Consider the following 20,248-nt stretch of genomic DNA (forward strand, 5'->3'; position numbering starts at 1 on the left):
CTCCATTTTCCTCTACAAACTTTCCGCGGGGATGTTCCCGTCAGCCGAGGAAGCTACCTGAAGAATCTGAAGGGATGGCCTACCGTCCAAGCGTGTTTTGCCCTCAAAGTTCATGTAAATGTTTTGTGTTATAACATGGCATATTCACGTTCATTTTTTTTTTTTAATTAAAATATATCTTGGATCTTTTGGCAGAACAGACGCTTGGGTGACATGGGCCCGATTTATCCTGCGGCTCTGCACATGTGTTCACACACCCCCAAAACGGCCCCACCATGCCGGTGGTTGAAGATGTTGGCCTCTCCCCCAGCCTCCTCCCCGACCCGTTTGGGAAGTGAGGACAGAAAGGCCATGCACGGCTACCTCCCGGTGTGGGGGCCAGTGCAGACCCAGACACAGCCCCTGATCTCAAGGAGGCCAGGGTCCCACAGAAAGTAAGCAGGTGGACAGGGTTGGGGACCCAACCCAGGCTTTGCCAGCCTACACTGGTCCTCCCTTCTGCCATGCTGCTTCTCATAGCCCCTGAAAAGGCCCCTGTCTCTGTGGCCCAGCAGAAAGTTTCTAGAAAACTCTGGCCATCTCCAGATTCTGGCTAATGCAATGCTCCTGTGGCCTTTGATAATAGAAGGCCACCTTGATGGCCAGTCTGCTAGTCCTCTCCCCGCCCAGAGAGGCAGGCAGGGTCGAGTCACATGGTGTACCCATTCTTAGGAAACTGCAGCTCACTGCTTGCCCAACACCCAAAGGACACAACGAGATCCCAGCCTGGCAGAGCACATGTTCCAGAAAGGCACATCTTCTCTGGGGAGCCAAGCCAGAGCAAAGCTGTTAAGACCAGACTGTCTTAAAGACAAATCACAGTTCAGTCATTTGAGCGGACAGAAGGAGCGGGGTGGGAGGGATGAAGTCCCAATTTGGCTAAAATTGGACCCAATATAAATAATTAAAACAATCAGGCACATTTAAAATATCTCTGCGGTCCTCCCTCCCTGTCTCCCCTACTTAAACTTGAACCCCAGTCTCCCACCAGAAATGGAGGCCAAAGGAGGAATTCAGTGACACCACAATACTTTCATTGTATCACTGGGTCTTAAGCAGCTTCTTAAATTTCCACACGATGCTGGGGTTGAGGGTAGAATCTCTGCTCATTTATGTGAAGCTACGGAAGGTCCTTTAACCCTGAAAGAAGGTCCAGGGAAGTGGTGGGAAAGGATGCATCATGCGAGTATATGCACTATTTTTTAAATTCCTGTCTTATCCTGTAGGCAGCCCTCCTGTCGGGTTGATGTTTGTACCCACAGCGCTTGGCCCGCGGAAGGTTCGGTAAGAAATGCCCTAGAGGGCTCTGGAGTTGCATGTAAGTCTGGAACAGCAGACTCACGCGCCGTGACCACCCTCCCTCCCCAAGCCCATCTTTTGGGTCCTGAAAGGGTGACAAAGGAAGGGAGAGGGGCCCAGTGCCGGGAGCCAGGGCCTTACCTGAAGCAGGGGCCGGTTCAGCACAGGCTGGGAAAGGGCCCTCTGGCCTAAGTGAGAAGGCAGGGGAGACTTGAAATGCCTTCACAGTTGGGAGGGGAGGGTGTTAAGAGGCAAATAAATAACCAGTGAGACTGGGGTGTGGAGCTCCCTGGTTGGCTCTGAAACTGGAATGAATCAGGAATCCCTGCAGCCAGACCAGAAGCCGGTTAAAGGAAGCACTCTCCCAATTCTTTCTGGAGATATGTTAATCCAACCTGCCCAGGGGGTTGCCCTGCCCGCTGGGGAGTTGAGGCCCCCCAGGCTGAGAGGGGCTGGGACCACAGGAGCAGAAGGCCTTGGACTGGGCCAGATTGGAGTACTTCATGGTTACACGTCTGCCCCTCATTAATTTTCTTAGTTGTCAGTTTAAATGAACAAATTGCCCCTTTGGTGGGGCGGTCCTTGTGAACCTGGTGAGTGCAAGTCAGTCCGGAGAGATGTGCTTGCTTGGACCCTGGAGCCCGCTGACCCGGTTTCTGAAGGTCAGATGTCCAGAGTTCCCCCAAGTTCTCAAGGGCAGGTATCTGCCCCACCAGGGGACGTCTGGCAATGTCCAAAATGCTTCTGGCTGTCACTCCCGGCGTGAGGGGTTGGGGGGGGGGGGCGCTTTCCACTGATAGACTCAGAGATATGGGCAAACACCCTGCAGGGCCCAGCAGGGCCCCACAACAAAGCATTACTTGGCCCCAAATGTCAACAGCGCCCAGATCAAGAATGTGTCCTAAGGAATGTCAGCCTGGGAGGACCTGGCCGGGGTGGGGGTGGGGCTCAGATGAGGCAAATCTGACCCCTGGCTCCCTGTCCCACCTTTCCAGAGGCTCATCACCCGTTCCGTGCCAGGTACTCCGCTCCGTTCCGTGCTAGTAATGGTGCAGTTGGGAAGCCCCCGCCACCAATAAGCACCCAGGCCGTCCTTAGGATCGAACCAGAAAGAGCAAACTGCCATTTAAGGTCACAGTGGCTGAAGTGACGCTTCATGAAGGACGGTGATGGGGTGGAGGACGAATGTCATGAAAACAGAGGCCAGAGGTTGGGAGGTAGGCACAAAAGGTGGTGCACGTCTGGGGAAGGAAGCTGCTCACCACCTTAGGTCTGTGCAACCTGCCCTTCCTCAGAGAGCAGAAGAGAGAAAAAAGGGGCCCAGAGCTGGGCCCAGGAGGAAGGCGCAGATGGCGCTGATGGTGTGTGATGGCCGCGGCATCGTGGGACGAAGCGCCTGGGATGCACAGGCTCTCGAAAATGTCATCAGCCCGGGTCAACCCTTGCCCACAGCGAGGTGACAGCTCACGAGGGGGCCGACGGAGATGGGGAAAAGACCAGATTTTGCTCCCAGTCCATTCATTTCGCCCGTGCTCGGTTCACAGCTTGCCCGAGAGAAGCACAGGCAGGGTCTTTCCAGATCAAACTCGGCCTTTACAGGCGAGGATAGATTTGTGGACAAGCAACAACAGAAAAGCAAGTCTACCTCTCCACTAACGGCCGTCCGAGCCATTCAAGCCGCCAGCACAGTTGACCTCCAGAGCAAGTGCTCAGCAGGGCTCAGTCCGTGGCTAAAAATTCGTTTTGAGGGGCACCTGGGTGGCCCCGTTGGTTAAGCATCTGACTCTTGGTTTTGGCTCAGGGCAGGATCTCAGGATCATGAGATCAAGCCCCACACCTCGCTCAGTGCAATGTGGGCTTAAGATGCTCTCTCCCTCTCCCTCTGCCCCTCCAGCTCTTGCTCTCTCTCTCTGGCAAACAAACAGATGAATCTTAAAAGCAACTCGTTTTGAGAACAGTTCATATTTAATTTGATGTTATGTCCTGCGCGGTCATTCAGCTCTGAACCACAGGGTCCTAGCCCTTCCCCACCAGACCCCCTCTCTGGCTAAACCGGAACAACCAAGCTCCCTGAAAAACCACAGCAGCTGGTCTTCCAGGCTCTGCTCCCAGCTGTTCCCCAGGTTCAAACCCCTACTGAGACCTTCCAGTCTTTCTGCAGCTCCCAAACACTAGGTTGAAAGGGATACCGGGGAAGGTCTGCGTAGTAGAGATCCGATCAGGAGGTCAGGAATGAGGGCCGCACGTCCGCTCAGTCCGTGGCACCGTGCTGGCCCTGGGCACAGACGGACGAATACAGCACCAGTGGCATGGAGGGCGCAGTGGTACACCGCTGAGCAGTCTTGGTTCAAATCTCACCTCTGCTCCTTAGTAGGAAACAGGTGAATAACTCACTAATCCTTACTTTCTGCATCCATAAAATGAAAAGTGGTAATAGTTCTACCTGCCTGATTTGTTATGAGGCTAATGTGAATTGAGATGGGAGGTCTCTGGACTAGAGGAGCACACGGAAGTGCTCGTTAAAGAGGGCTGTTACCATTCTCAGAGGACCTACAAATTGGCTGTGTTCCCCTGAGCATCTCCGATGGCTTCTGCAGGTGACCTGCCATCCCCCCAGCCCGAGGACTGACCTTCTGCAGGAACTTCAGGGGTCAGCTTCAGACTCCCATGAAGCCCAAAATGTACCTCTTTTCCTAGAGGAGCCAACATCATAGAAATACCCATGGTATAGCGGCTCAGTATAACCCAAATTCGGAAGGGAGAGATGTGTGCCAGCCAGAGTTATCTGGAACGGCTTCCTGCTGGGAGGAGAAGCTGACCTCATCAGAGATCAAACTACCGAACAAGAAGGGGGACTTGCTAAATGTTTTCTCTGAAGCTCAGACAAGCAGCGGGGGGGGGAACTTGGAGATATTGGCCATATGATTTCCATGCTGAAGGCAGAAATCAAGTGAGAGCAGAGCATCACGACATCAGGAAATACGAAGAGGATAAATACTCCAACGAGGTTTTAACATTCTTTATTTTGGCTATTTCGATTTGAGGCGTTGAAACCTACTTGGCTTTGTCATAAGAAGACAAGGACTTGCAATGCACGATGGGAAATCTAGCTCTAAATGACAAGAGGCTGTCTAGCAAACCCATGGGCATGTAATTTTGAGGACAGTGGGAGTTTCTCTTTTAAAAATGCTACTCCAGGGACGCCTGGGTGGCTCAGTGGGTTAGGCCCCTGCCTTCGGCTCAGGTCATGATCTCAGGGTCCTGGGATCGAGTCCCGCATCGGGCTCTCTGCTCAGCGGGGAGCCTGCTTCCTCCTCTCTCTCTCTGCCTGCCTCTCTGCCGACTTGTGATCTCTCTCTGTCAAATAAATAAATAAAATCTAAAAAGAAAAAAGAAAAATGCTGCTCCATCTTGAGGGAGCTACGGTCCCATGGAAGTCGATAAGTAAGTCGCTATGAGGGAACTTTGAGAGATTAAGGCTCAAGTTATGTTTCCAGAAAGACAACGGGTAAGTCTTCTGGACTCTCTTCCCTATAGCTCCAAGGTGAGAAATCCCACCTCTTCCCGTCTCATTAATCGACAAACATGTCCTGACACCAGCCATAAACTCAACCAGTGCGAAAGATACAAGAAAGTCATAAAATGGACCATGGTCAAACAACTAACCACTCTTTCCTTCTCCGCCCAGCACAATCTATATATAAAATTGTTCAATGAAAGAAGCATGCAGGGCCATTAGCCAAGAAATGCCTCTCTCAAAAATAACTGTCCCCGGTTTGAGGGACATTTGTCCACATTTGTCTCCCTGTTTGTTCCTCGGCTTCTTTAGGAAAGAACTGGTTTCCTATTTATTGCTATATCCGTCATTTATAGTGCCCGACACAGGACAGTCAATATCATTTAAGTGAATGAACAAAGAGATGGATGATGTAAGCGCGTACATATGTGAATGAATGAAGGGTGACTGGAAAGTAGGATTTGGGATCACAGGACAAAGTAGAACAAACCAGACTAGAATAACAAAGTGAAGACAAAATCAAAAACAGGTAGGAAATCTTTGGTGGGGCAAGAGTACATCTTGGAAAATAGAGGAGACAGGTTAGATAGATCGTTCCATGATAATGTTCACTAAAAATTGCTTTTACACTCTTTCTTCTTACTCCATCATTAGAAGCATCTCCCTAAAAACCCTTTAGACATTTGAAAACTGTAGCCATTTACTCTGTTTGCCAGTTTTGCTCTAGTTGTGTCCATGGCCCTTGGCAGATACAAGAACACAGCAATACAATGATACAATGAATACCTTTAAAAGATTACAAGATACAATGAATGTTGTTAAAATAATGAGTTCCTGATGTGAGCTTGCTTTCCACGACCTTAGCTGTGGCTGTCCCTCGTCCATACCAGGAAGCCAAATTTCATTGTCCTAACACTTGCTTTCCAAACGGATTCTGTCTTGGACAAAGTCTATGGAATTCGAGTTGCCCAGGCTCTGGGTGGTGTTGGGTGATTATTAAGCCAGGCTTGATCACATAGGTTTCCCAGAACACATAAGCCTCAAAAACCATTTAGAACTGTGACTGCAGGCTTCACATACCAGTTAGACCTCCTTTTGAGAATAGAGCAGATTGCACAAAATGTCATAAACTGGCCACATGTTCATCTGAGCAGCCGTAACTCAAAGTGATGGCGATGGTAGGTATCATCAGGATGATGTTGTAGGGGCAGGTGGGGCTCCCTCTCCTGGATTTCTTACTTGTTTGAGGTCTGATTTAAATCGGAAGTTTGGCCTTCCCCTCAAAGACGACTGGATAGGGTAGGATTCTACCACCAACTCACCACTTCTTTCTTCTTCTGGTTTAAACAAAATTCTGTCCCCGAATCTATATTCACCAGCACGGAGTACACCGGCCCTATTTCCACACTAAAGACACATTTCTTCCCACTTCGGACAAGAGCGGACCCTGCTCCGTCTGTCAGCCCCCACCCCCGTTAGCTGGGACAACTCTGCCTTCTCCCCTTTGATTTGTCCATCTCTTCCCCTCCCAACAGTTATGCCCTCGTCCCGGTCCTGTTCTTCTCAGACCCACGGCGTCTGCTCTCCCGGGAGTCTCCTTCCTGCCGGGCCTCCTGCTCTCCAGCACCTGTCATCACCCCGGTTTGGTGGCTCTTCAACCTGGGGACCCAATCCAGAGCCCGGCAGACCGTGAGGTCCCAGCCCCACGGCAACTGACTCCACCTTCACAAGTCCCTTCTTTGGCGTCACATCTACTTAGCCTCCTTCCTGGGACCCTGAATTTGCCTTGTGTCTCTAGCTCCATTGACCTTCCCCACGTCAAGGCTGCCGATTATGTTCTTAAGCTCCACTCAGGGTCCACGGACAGGGCAGCATTTATTCGTTGATCTCCGGCCGCGCTTCCAAACCGGTCTTGCCCCTTGAACGCCATTCCATAAGGCTTTTTTGTTCTGAAATTGCGAAGTCTAGGAACTCCACCCCACACTTGGACCTCCACACTGGCCACCTGCTCTGCAGGGTCATGGGGTAAATCTACAACCTCGAGGACCCTTTTCAAGCCAGAAAAACAGTAAGTTAGTAAGACTGCTTTCCGAGCTCTTTGCAAACATCGAAAGCCTACTGTTCATGAAAGCCGACAATGCCATGTGTACTGGCAATGCGTTTTCAAAGCGAGAGTCATATGCTTTTTAAGGACCCTTCTCTACACTTTATCTCCTTGAACTAGTTCTCTGGGCTTTAGCTCTGTGCGGTTCCAGGTAGTCTCCTGCCATGCTGGGCAGTCCCCTTCTTCAGATAAGCTTGCTATCTGTAATACTTGAGATCTCTTGCACTGTAGTAAGTTTGGTAAGTCCTAGATAATAACATGTTTAGGTAAGGATCTCTGCCCAGAACCTCATTAAAACCACCCTTTCTTCCCGTTTCCATGCTGAGGGGTGACTCTGAGGTTTCTAAGTAATGCTTTTGGCTCCAGTAGCAGGAAGGCACTACGAGGGCTGAGCGACCTTCACAAATCTTTATTCAAAATTAGAGAGAATTTTAAGAATCGAGCTGAGATGACTATCGATCTGTCTCATAAAGGCTCATTTGTAACTCGGGAGCCCGAATCAGGGCAATGGTGTCCATTATTAAATATTTCCTCAGATACACTGAATAAAAGCCTCGGTTCGACTCCAACCTGTTAACAGGCCCATCGGGAGTGTGTCTTTCTAGCAGATGTGTCACGGATTCCAATCCTGTTTCACTTTGCTCCTTCCTGGGTAGATGGTACTCTTCTCTCATGCTGTATATTCTTCCTGAAAACCAATTCTTTCTCTCCCCACAGAGGAAAGTAAGATTGGGCACTTTTAACTTAGGACTTTGACTTGTCACTATTGTCCCTGCCCACACACACACACACACACACACACACACACTCCTTCTCAGGATACTCTTTCCTAACTGCAGACACTTGAGGAATAATCACAGCTGGGTTAATGGTTTCCTAATTTTGTAAAAGAGAAGGTCTACAGACCCTCCCCTTCCCGAGAGCCGGTCGCATAGGGGACCGTATCTGAGCGCGACGCACAAGCCACCGAGAATCCTGCTGTTGGTTACCTTTGGTTACTCACTCATACTTGTTGAACTTAGATTTTTGTGCCCAGTAAGTGCCTGCTAGAGCAAAGAACCCTCTTGAATATTTAGACCACGAGGCAAACCTGTGAGGCAGATAACCATGCGTCTATCAGTGCCGAGGGCCAGACATCCTCTGAAACTTTTTTCAAGGATCTCAGCTCTTAAGTGAGTGCTCCGCCCGGCTTAGTCTGCTTACAGCATTCAAATCGCATCTAGAGAACTGTCCTGGTTTTCTAAAACAGACCAGAATTGAGGACTCGCGCAAACACCGAATCATTCCTTCTCTAATTCCTCGAGAGGACGGAGACATTCAGAGGCCAAAAATTAAGTAAATAAAGAGGTAATTACAAATGCCCGTTGCCTTGACAACACCCCTCCCCCAGCCCTCCTGCCAGAGGGAAAAACCAAAATGAAAGTGACGAGGGGTCGCCGCACAGCCACGCCGGGTTTCAGCAAAGCCCGGGCGCCCGGCAGCCGGAGAGCAGCAGGCTCCGACCGAAATACAAATAAATCAATTTCTATCGGGGCTGCCTTTTGTGTAGTATTATTTTTGTGGTTGCCATAGAAACGCCAGGGACGGAAGAACGTGTTGCATGACACAGGAGACCGATCTGTAACGGGAACCCTTCTCCCCGGCTTCTTCTATGGCAGCGAAAACGCTCTCCCCCGAGGGGAGGGGGCCGCAGGGGTGGGGTGGGGGGGAGGGGGGAGACTCGGCCCCGAACAGCAGCTCGAAATCACAACAGGGAAAGGCACGCTGGCCCCGCGGAGCACAAAGAAAGGGCGCGAACCCCTCTGCCTCTCGGGCTCTGCGCCCTCCACGTCCCCACGGTCGCCTCACTTCCTTCACCTTCCACTCGGCCTCGCTCCGTACCTACCCCTTCCAGAGGTTTAGTGAGGTCCAGCCGAGGAGAGGAGAGCAGGGAGACAGAAAGAGACACAGACATCCGCCGCGCCCAGAGGTGAAGGCGCCTGCAAACAGCACGAACAGCACATACCTCCTTTCTGGCGGCCCCTGGCACATGGGCTTAGAAATCAGAAACTGAAAGGGAGCAGGCTGGGGTGCAGAAATTGCCACTAGTTTATAGGAGCTGTAAGTCAGCCAACACTGGAAAGAAAAAGCGAGACTCCACCCATGGGGTGGACCCTTCAGGGGAGAAAAAAAAAAAAAGTGGTCCTCAGCTGACGTCTCTCCCCACCCCATGTCACTTCCTTTTAAAGCTACAATTTAGCAGTTGCGGGGAGGGAAGATACGGGCTGGTGTAACATGAGTCACTGCCTTCCCCTTCCAATTAGTGCGAGGAAGGGCTCCGGCTGGCTCCGCGTTTGCAATCTGTGGCTCGGGAACCTGCCCGAACCAGAAACAAAGCCCGCTAGGTGGCCCTTTCTCTTCCTGCCCGCTGCTCCCCAAATCCTGTTGCATCCCCGGGCCCAAATGGCTTCCCCAGCCTCCGCGCGGACGGACTCAGGCCCCGGCTGCGCGGCGACCTGGAAATCGTCCTCAGCTGGCTCGGTTTTAATTCAGCAAGTCTGCGACCGCTTTGTTTTGGACGATGCCCGCACTCTGCAATCCCCCCCTCACCTCTGGCCGCCGCGCTGTGCTGGGAAGGAGGCGGCTCTCCACCCAGGAGAGCCCCGGAGCACCTTCAAGGAAATAATGCTGAAGACTCAAGGGATCGGAGAGACGTTAAGAACCGGCAGAAAGAAGCTCTGAGGTCCATGTAGTCTCTCCCTGCAGAGCAGCCCCCCAGGATCGATCACCCCTGCACACAGGCTCCCAATCGGACGCGCGCGCGCACACACACACACACACACACACAGGCACACTCAGGCACACTCGGGTGTGCACGTGCGCGTGGCATTTACATGTAGTGTGTTGGAGAGGGTCTGGGCAGACCTTGATGAGGAAACAGTGTCATCCCAACTTTAAAAGAGGGCGGGCTGTTCAGACTCCAGAAATGCCAGGTCTCTAACCTTCCCACAACATTATTTCAACCTCCAAATAGTGAAAAGGTATGCCCTTCAAATGTTCACCGTTGGAACCCTAGTCGCCAATAACATTTGAGTTTTTAGGTATGACTCTCCCGTTCATTCCCAGTCTTTGGATGTTTATGATCGACAGGGAAAACTCAAATGCTCATGTATAACGAGACCACACTGCAGAATTACTCAGACCTACCAATTGCTAAAAGCAAAACAAAGCAGTATGCCCTGAGAACAGAGAAGATGGAAAAGTTTTTCAGTTACGGTGGCGGCGGAGGGAGAGGGCATTCATGATTGAGGAAAGGGGGTTTGGCCTGGGTCCTATAGGGTGTGTGGGGTGTTGATGGTGTGTGGTGGGCGGGAGGGAGATGGGTCGTGGTTGAGGCAGAGGATGAAGGGCATCAAAGACATTACAAAGGAGTCTGAAAGCAGATGGAGGAGAAAACCCATTTGTGAAAATGGTTTATTTTAATATCCATGTGAAAATTAATTTGGCCATAGAGAAATGCTTATAAAAGATGTTTGCAAGAGCTTTCTTACAGCCAATGCAATTTTAAAGAGGTCTCATAACGTTTCAAATTATGTTTTCAAACCCATTTATTTCGGGGCACCTGCGTGGTTTAGTCCGTTAAGCAGCAACTCTTGATTTTGGCTCAGGTCTTGATCTCAGGGTCCTGGGGTGGAGCCCTGAGTCCAGGTCCATGCTCAGCAGAAAGTCTGCTTGAGGATTCTTAGGGCACTGCAAACGTAAGGGGTGAGAGCAAGAGGCCAAGTTCAATCAGCAAGGCCGTAAGAAATTAATGCTGATCAGTGGAGAAACTTAAAAAGGCATAAACTGGGACGCCTGGGTGGCTCAGTTGGTTAAATGTCTCACTCTTGATCTCAGCTCAGGTCTCCATCTCAGCTTTGCAAGTTCAAACCCCAGGCGGGGCTCCATGCTGGGCGTGGAACCTACTTTAAACAAACAAACAAATAAAAGGACATAAAAGATATAAATTATAACAGACCAAAAAAAGATACACAAATAGCCAAGAACCATCAACAACGACAAATACGCAACTCACAAGAAAATACAAGAAGTGCTGTCATTTCTTAGCCTTTCCACTTGTCAAGCATTCACAAAATTGCCCTACAAGGGAAGAGGATGCCATACGATGGGCTCTCTCCTCTCGCTGGTGACAGTGAGTTGGTACATTCTCTTTGGAATTCAATAAACAAGATCTATCATGAGCCTTTAAAATTGTCAGATTCTTTATCCAATAATTAAACTCACAGGAATTTATGCTAAGGAAATAAGCAGAAATGACCTCAAAGATTTAGACACATGTAGATCCATCAGAGCCATTTATGATAGTGAAGACTGGGAACCATTTGAATGTCTGAAGTAGCATGTTAGGGACATAAATGATGTGACATTCATGTACTAGAACATACTACCTAAATTCAAAATGCTGCATTTGAGAGACATGAGGAAACTTTCTCACCATGTTAAGTGAAGAGGGAACTAAGCTATATATAAAACATAAACTCTTCTTTATAATTACACAAATATCTATTGCATGGCCTATAATGGATCAGATAGTGCCCCCCCCCCCAAATTCATGTCCATCTGGAACCTCAGAAGGTGATTTTATTTGGAAACAGGGTCTTTGAGAATGTAATTAGTCAAGATGAGCTCATACCGGATTAGGACAAGCCCTAAATCCAAGGACTGGTGTTCCTGTAAGAAGAGGTGAGGAAGGAGAGAAAGATACCCAGAGAATGAGGTCACGGGATGGCTTGGAGGCAGAGCTTGGAGCAGTGTGGCTGCAAGGCAGTGAATGCCAAGGCTTGTGTTTGAGCAACTGCTAGAAGCTGGGAGAAAGCTAGAAGCTGGGAGAAAGACGTGGGACAGATTCTCCCTCAAGCCTCTAGAAGGAACTAACTCTACTGCCACTTTTGTTTCAGACTCCTGGCCTCCTGAATTGTGGAGAACAAATTTCTGTTCAGTATGTGGTTACTTGTCAAGTCTGTGGAGGCTCATGGGGTGTACAAAAAAGTCATTAAACTGTTAATGATTATTTCTCAAACTGTGAGGTTTAGGGTGATTATTATTGTTTCTTTATATTTTATTGCTTTTTGAAAAATGTCAACAATGAATATTTATAACTTTTTTAGAAGAAAATGATTATGAGTAAAAACCCAATGATTCAAGGTTTCCAAAGCCATAGTGTTAGAACAAGACTATTCTTATTAGTCTTAATAATTATCATAAGAATTGACAACTTAGAACAGAAGCAAAGGATAATTGATGATAATTTCACGTATTGTAGCCCAAAGATTAAAGTATTTCAGAATGCTCTGTTAAAGAGGAAATGCTATGTGTTTCAGAAAAGTGTTTTTTAACCTAAATTTTGGTACTTAAGATGATGAAGATCATTTATCTAAAATGCTAACTTACATACTGTATATTTAACAGCCAAACTACACGGTTGAGTTATTAATGAGTATTCCAAACAGCCTGTTCTCTTAACACCTTGTTAGCTGAACGCTGACACTTTTGCTTTATTTTGTTTGCCTGGTATTATGATTACAAATATAAGTAAATCCATATAAATATATAAACACTTTGAAAATTTCCTCAAATTATAAAATATGAACATATCATAGATTTACAATTATAATTACCTCACTGTTAAATTAGGAGTTGTGGCGGTTCCAAGTAGACAAAGAAAAATGTGTAAATAGCAAAGTCAATTTGATGTTTGGAATCTTTAATCTGATGTTTAATAGTTGTATATTTCAATCAACTCTAATTGAGTCTTGCAAATGTCTCATATATTGTCTGTAATGACCGGCAAGCTCTTAAGGCTTCGTTATTATTGCAATCATTTTAAGTACATTCAAATAGCTTTAATGTGAACACTAAACATTCAAATAACATTAACTATTACGAAGGAGAGTGCCGAGGAATGAGGCAAGATTTCCTCCTCCATCAATGGTGATTATATCCTGAGTCATTCCCCAAACATTAACGTGGACGCAGGACCCCATGTCCAACAGCTCTAATGATCTTAAATGGAAATTGTGTTTTAAGTCTCTTAAAAATTATTCTCACTATTCAGGTATCTCTTTTTTCTTCTAGATATCTTCAGGTCCATTCAATCCGGCAGGGATGATTAGAAAATATTTCCCTCTTCCTGGATCTGGGCAATAAGCAGCTGGAAATCCTATGATCGGGGGGCAAATCTACCACAAGAGGAGGAACCCCGTCCAAATCAGTGAGCTCTGAGTGGCCAGGCAGCAAACTGAAAAAGTTACCAGCCTCATGATCTGATTTGAAGAGACGAAGTAATACAAAGGAGTACTGGAACTCAGCGCTGTGTTCTTCACCACCCAGTGAAAAGAGAGCACACTATTTTGAGTGGTACATTTAACCCTGGATGATTCTCCACACTTGCATTTTAAAAATTGTGTGATTAAAAAAAATTGATAAGCATGAATTGCTTTTATAAACAGAAAACTCAAGCATTTTCATTTTTAAAAAATAAAGTATTCATTGTTACTGTGACATACGCTTTTCTGGAGCTGGCAACCATTTAAGCTTGTAGCCTAATGACACCTCCGAGGGTAACTTAATTCAAGTGTGCTTGTGGACCCTCGTTCGGGCATCACCTGGAAGCATGGCAGGACGCAGTCTCTGGCCCCACCCCAGACCTCGCGAATCAGAAACTGCATCTTAATGGCATAGGTGGGACCGTCATCTGCCCATCAAAGACGAGAAGTACTTGTTTTAGTCCACATCTCTCATTTCGTAGACAGTCTCATTTCAGAGTCTGGGAAGGCTGGGTCCACTTGACCTGAGTTACATAGAAAACACAGCTAACAAGAGGCAGCTAAAGCCAAGACTCCCTTTTTAATGATTCCACCTCAAAATTCTTTCCACTGTCTTCTCCAGGCTTTCAGATGAAAAGCCTGTCTGAAAGAAATACCACTGGCATAAAAATGCTAAAAAGAGAATTTTTACTTAAACTCGTGTTCATTATTCTAAGTGTAGTTATTAAAAGTCTGTCTATACGCCATACATTTGAGTTTATACACAGAGAGTCAATTTTACCTGAAGAAAGTCTTGGAGTCCTGAACCAAAGCTGGCAAAAAGCATGTGACATCTCTTCTCCACGATCACTCATTTTATCTTGGTTGCAAGCCAAAGCCATGGCCAATTCAACAAAACTTAGCTTCGTGACTGATTTCCAAGAGGCTATAAAAAAGAAGATGGTCTCCATGGGTCTCCTTGTTCTGCTCTCACCAGTTTCCCATCTGCTTGCTCCTTACCCGGCAGCCTGTGCAAAATGGAAATAAGGAATGTGGTTTCCCCCTCTCTCATCTCTGGCTTTGGGTGCCACCACAGTCCCCTGTAGAATAAGTTTCCTCATTAAGTTAGCTTTGTCACTTGCAACAAAGTCTCCTGATTCTTTTTATTTTTTATTATTTTATTTATTTTATTTTTTAGAGAGGGAGAGTTAGGGGGTGGGGAGAAGGGAGGGCCAGAGAGAAGAGAGGAAGAAAGACTATTAAGCAGATGGCAGGGCTCGATCTCACGACCCTGAGATCACGACCTGAACCAAAATCAAGAGTCAGGTGTTGCACTGACAGAGCGATCCAAGAGCCCCAAAGGATCCCACTTCGTCATGTAAGTTTTGAGACCCCCAGCTTCATTCCTAAAATTCATAATGAGACAGTAGATGGGAAACACCTGAAGTAGTGTAGAACCTCAAAAAATGATCATTCTTGGGAAGCCTGGGTGGCTCAGTCGTTAGGCATCTGCCTTCCCCTCAGGTCACGATCCTGGGGTCCTGGAATCGGGCCCCCCATCAGGCTCCCTGCTCAGTGAGGAGCCTGCTTCTCCCTCTCCCACTCCCTCTGCTTGTGTTCCCTCTCTCGTTGTCTCTCTCTCTGTCAAATAAATAAGTAAAATATTAAAAAAAAAATCATTATTGTCTCCTCGCCTCAACCCACTCATTAAAGCAAAGATGACTTACAGACCTTTACTTCTGGTTGGCATCTCACTCCTAGCCCCTGACACATTTACCCCATACCCGATGAACATCTTCATGGACAAACGTTCACTGCATCCCAAATGAGCTAAGGCCCCTGGCGATCTCTGGCCCCAACCCTGCCTGGGCTGCGCGGTGCTGCCTCACACGCACGCGTCTGGTCCCCTGCATTTGTGGGGGGTAATTTCAGAGTCCCTTTGAGGCTCCCTCCTCCTGCGGCACCGCCTCCTCCCCACACTGTACTGGTGATTCTCTTCTCCGAGGCACCTGTGAGCAGCCTCTCCTCTCCCCTGCCCGCTGCTGGCGGAGGTGGCCGCGGCGTCCCCCTCACAGCTGACCGCGGAAACCTCTTCTCCCAACTTTGTGTAATAAACACATTTAAGGAAAAGTTTCAACTCCCCTTAAAATCACCTTCCCCATTTTCATGGACACTGTGTTCTTTCCCGTCCTTGCTCACGTGCGTGCATATTTTGTCTAGAATCATCTAGAAGATGCCATCGTATTTTTATGTCGTATGTCCTAAAGGATTTGCTCATCAGGATTTTCATAATTATCTTCTTACTGCTTTCCGAATTATCTACCTACTCTGTGTACAACAGTTTTCATAACTATTCTGCTTCCTGCTTTCCTTTCCTGCGGACCATTCCTTGCTTCCATACTGGGCAGTAAGCACGTGGTGTGGGAAACCCCTCTGTCACTGTTTTGTCAATGAGGAAGCTGAAGCCGAGCTGGGTGACGCCCCTTCCTCAAGGTTGCACAGCGGGTGAGCAAAGGCAGGACTGCCTCCCAGGTGTGTCTGACCCCAACGACCCGCTTCTTGACCTCCCGTAGTGTCCCACCATTACCGCAAAGAAGCTTTTCTCCTTTGGGGTGATGCTAAGAGAGAGTCTCCGAAGAAGCCCGTTTTGTGACTCGCTCACACGTGACCTCGTCCATTAATCTGCTGCCACTCGTCACCCCTCACTATCATTTGTTAATTTCTTCCCGATGTTTCTCAGATTTCACAGTCTTAATACCAATGTTAATGTTTGTGCCTCGCAAGTGAAGCGCTCGCTGTACTTACCCTGACCATTTGCGGGTGTTTTTCGGTGAGACCCAGTCCTAAGCCTTGACCCTTTGTGCCTCGGGCTGGGTGTTTGGCCTTTGCCCATGAACTGTAATTTCTCGGTCTGTTCTCTCTGCCATGTCACCTGCTTCCGTTCACGATTCTGGTCTCCACCCCTTGGCCCGTCCTTCCGTAGTTCAGGTCTTAGTTCGCGTTCATCTGCTGTGTGTGGTGTAAGCAGTTTAAGATGATTAGTAAATTGCCATCCTGTCCTGCCCCTGATTAAATAAATCTGCTCTTGTTTGGGGCACACGGACATAGAAAGAATGTTTCTGGAGAAAGCAGGTGTGGGGGAGGAGCCTGGCTGAGGAGATCGGTCCTGTTGGAGTTGGGGATGGCTTTTCCCAAGGCGGGGTGCACACTCTCCATTCCTTCCCCTGTGGGGCTCAGAGATGTGGGCCCGAGGGAGAGACTGAAGCGTTCCCTGCCCCATCCCCCACACCCACCCATGTCCCTGCCACGACACAACCCTGTCTCGAGGACTTGAGTCTTTGGTCCAGGTGAAGCTGCAGGACACAGGAAGGGCCACCAGCCGGCTCCCAGAGGCCCTCGCGTGGCCCAAGGCAATGGATTTTGCCCGTCAGGAGAGGCAGACTTGGAGCAGCTGGCTGGATGTCTTAACAACCAACGCCTGGCGAAATTGTGAAATCAACGCTCGCAGGCCAATTCTATAGTTGAACCTAGAGGAGGGGAAATGCATGAGGAGGCTACGGCTTCTCTTGAGGAAGAAGATGTATCCTTCCTTACCACCCCCTTACCATCCACCACTCCCCCGCCCCACCCTGTCTTTGTCATCTTAGCACTGTCTGGGTCGTTGTTTAAGAACATTTTTCAAACTAGTCCTATCAGGACTGGAGGGAAAGCAGGTTCAACTGCATGACAGAATCACGGGTGGGACCACGAAGAAACCAGAAACGGTGAAAGAAGTAAAAAGTATAAAGATTGGAGAAAAAGATATAAAATTCATTACTTGCAATGACATGTTTCGATAAATAAAATTCCCAAAGGACCTATGGATAATTTATTAGAATTAATAAGTGACTTTGACAGGTGCCTGCACTGGCGTCAGTGACAAACTGTATTTTCCAAAGACGCTCCCGGCAACGTGCGCCATGCCATCCCACAGGCTGTTCTGCACTATAGGTTACCACTCCCTCATCCAGAGCTGCGGCTCCCTTCCCCTCCCCTTGTATCTGGGTGGCCCTCGGACTGGACCGTAACTGATAGAATGTGATAGAAATGATGCTGTGGAATTCCAGGGCTCAGGCAGAAAAGGCTGGGCAGCTTCCTCAACATACTTGGGCTCTTGCAACATCCTTGGGCTCTGCAGGGTAGCTCCCGGTGTCCCCTTTCTCAGATCCTAGCAGCTCAGCTGTGAGACACCCAAGCACCTGGGAGGTCATATGAAGGGCTTCTGTGGACAGTCCCAGAGGAAACCAGGCTGTGAGTCAGTCCAGCCCCAGTGCCCTCAGAGGAACAAAGAAGCCCTTGCCATGTGAGTCACCGCCAGTTGTTCAAGTCTTCTCAGCGGAGCCCTGGGACATGTTGGAGCAGAAGGAAGTCCTTCTCGTGGTCCCAGATGCTAAGAGCAAAATAGAATGGTGGTGATTTCGCAGCACTGAGCGTGGGGAAGTTTGTCACACAGCTTTGCATCACCTGAACATACACCCCCAATGGACAGTTAGGGGAAAAAATGAAATTTAAAAAATGAACATATTTACAATAGCATCAAAAAACTCAAATACCTGAGAATGAATCTACTGAAAGATGTGTAAGACCTTTAGGTAAGAAACTATAAAGCTCTACTAAGAGAAATTAAAGAAGATTTAAATCAATGGAAGAATATGGACACAAACTCAAATATTCAAGTCAAGGTATAAATTTTCCCTAAACTGATCTATTGTTTCGATGCAATCCATTCAAACCCAGCAGCTGTGTAAGTTGATTCTAACATTTGCATGGAAGCATAAAAGGCCCAGCAGAACAAGGACGGAGGGACCCACCGTTTCAGATCCAAGAGCTATGGGTGTGTATTACAAAGCTACCCTGATTAAGACAGTGCAGCCATAAACAACAGGCCAACGGGACAGAACAGAAAGCCCAGAAATAGACCTATGATTTATGACGATGGTGGCTCTATAGGACAGTTGGGGAGGAATACTTAGTAAAACAAACAAGCAAACAAACAAATAAACAAAGTGTTCATGAGTCATTTGGATAGCCACACAGAAAAAATAAAACTTGACTGCTTCCTCGTACCGTACAGAAGTCATCCCCAGGTGCACTGCAGATTTCAACGTGAAAAATAAAGCAGTAAGGCATCGTGAAGACAAAATAGAAAACTATCTTCATGGCTTTGGGATAAGAAAATGGGATTCAAAAGGCATTAACCATACAGGAAAAGACTGACAAATTGGATCACTCCACAAGGCAGAAGTTCTGCTCATCAAAATACAGCATTACGAGTCAAAAGGCAAGCTACCCAGAGTGGGAAGATCTTCGTTATTTGAATGACTAAGGGTCCTTATCTACAATATATTAAAGTATCCTTCAAATCAGGAAGAAAAAGTCAACCCCATAGAAAATGTGAAAAATCTGAGTAGGCACTTCACAAAAGGAGAGTATCCAACTCATCAACACACATTCGAAAGGATGACCAACTTCACTGCTCCCCGTCCTTCAGAATAGCCAACATCCAAATGAAATGTACCAGGCGTTGCCGAGACAACGGGGTACTTGGAACAACCCCCTGCAGGCAGAGAAAGAGATGGGGCACTTCGGATAGCCACGTAATGTGTCCTGATAAAGTGGAACTTATGCATCCCCCATGACCTAGCAATTCTACATTCAGGCATACACCCAATAGAAATGCAAGTAAATGCAACAACACAACAAAATATCACAGGGGTGCTTGGGTGGCATAGTAGGTTGAGCCACTGACTCTTGGTTTCTGCTCAGGTCATGATCTCAGGGTCTTGAGATCGAGCCCGGAGTCAGGCCCCATGCTCACCAGGGAGTCTGGCTGAGATTCTCTCCCTCTCCCTCTCCCCCTCCCCCCCTAAAATAAATCTTTATTTTATTATCATTGTTTTTTTTAACTCTGCTTTTTTTTTTTTTTTTTTTTTTAGCATTTTATTTATTTGACAGAGAGAGAGGCAACACAAGCAGGGGGAGCAGCAGAGGGAGAAGCAAACTCCCCACTGAGCAGGGAGCCCGATGCGGGCCTCGATCCAAGGACACTGGGATCAAGACCTGAGCCGAAAGCCGACACTTCATGACTGAGCCACCCAGGCGCCCCTAAAATAAATCTTTAAAAAAAAAATCACAAATAAAATTTTGACGCAAAGAAGCTAGACTCCAGAGATAACCCATTCTTTGATTCCACTGATGAGTTCAAAACCTAGAGAAGTAGCCCATGGGTTATATGTTACAAGCCTGTGTGGTTACCTTTGGAGATGTGTGAGGGCAGCAAATGGTAAAGGTTAAGGAGAGATACTGGTGATGTTCTATTTCTTGTTTTAATGGTCAGATCGACCTTGTATGGGTGGATTCACTCTGGGGACTGTCGCTGTTATGTATGTTGTTCCCATAAATAAAGCTGAAAGGAGAAAATTTCACTCCAATTTCTCCACTTGTATCCAGGAAAAAACTCTAGATCTCTTCTCAAAAACAATGGATTTGAGGCTTTCCCAGCCCAATATTAACAGGAAAGTAAATTTCTTTTTGCTCAGTTCACCTAGGATGGAACTGAGCCTTGCTTTGGTTTGTGAAAAGGGCTTCAGGAGGAATATTGTAGGTAATATGGCCTGATATGATCAGTAGAAACGGAAATAGTTGGCATTTTCTCAGAGAATCTTTGTGCAATTGTTTTGTGTGTGTGTTTTTCCATAGGGGTCTATTTTCATTTTTTTTTTCTTTTATTTTAAGGCTCTATCTTATAGTTTAGTCTTCTGTATAATGAAAAATAATCTAGTTTATCATGCTTCCACTACTTAATACCAACTCTCTGGAGACACGATAGATAAATATTGCTAGGAACCAGTTACATATACACAGTTGACTTACGAGTTGTTTTAAGATTACAGGCTTCCTATGTTATCACCATAGGAACAGCGAAGTGTCTGGCCAGGACAGAGAAGTAAACTCTTACCTGACTTT

At 47.4% G+C, this 20,248-nt stretch overlaps 1 protein-coding gene and 1 long non-coding RNA gene across 5 annotated transcripts in view; both read right to left on the reverse strand.

The window, feature by feature from the left end:
• Positions 1-9,569, reverse strand: part of AGPAT4 (1-acylglycerol-3-phosphate O-acyltransferase 4) — a 117,418-nt gene extending 107,849 nt beyond the window's left edge. Inside the window, exon 1 of one of the 3 annotated variants that reach the window (XM_059401395.1) lies at positions 9,549-9,569. The gene's annotated coding sequence lies outside the window, so the exon portion shown is untranslated. Of the gene's footprint in view, positions 1-8,844; positions 9,123-9,548 lie in introns of those variants that run through there. The other 2 variants (XM_059401394.1, XM_059401393.1) reach the window with 2 other exon arrangements.
• Positions 9,570-10,435: 866 nt separating this feature from the next.
• LOC132017522 (uncharacterized) lies at positions 10,436-16,625 on the reverse strand. 2 transcript variants are annotated; one of them, XR_009404308.1, is made up of 5 exons: positions 16,537-16,625; positions 16,049-16,249; positions 14,046-14,271; positions 13,604-13,788; positions 10,436-10,900 (listed from the first exon to the last, which is right to left on the reverse strand). It is a non-coding gene; the product is annotated as an uncharacterized LOC132017522 (long non-coding RNA). The 2 variants fall into 2 exon arrangements; XR_009404309.1 differs by lacking the exon at positions 13,604-13,788.
• Positions 16,626-20,248: the final 3,623 nt, after the last annotated feature.

The sequence above is a fragment of the Mustela nigripes genome, chromosome 5 (assembly GCF_022355385.1).
Source record: "Mustela nigripes isolate SB6536 chromosome 5, MUSNIG.SB6536, whole genome shotgun sequence".
Lineage (NCBI taxonomy): Eukaryota > Metazoa > Chordata > Mammalia > Carnivora > Mustelidae > Mustela > Mustela nigripes.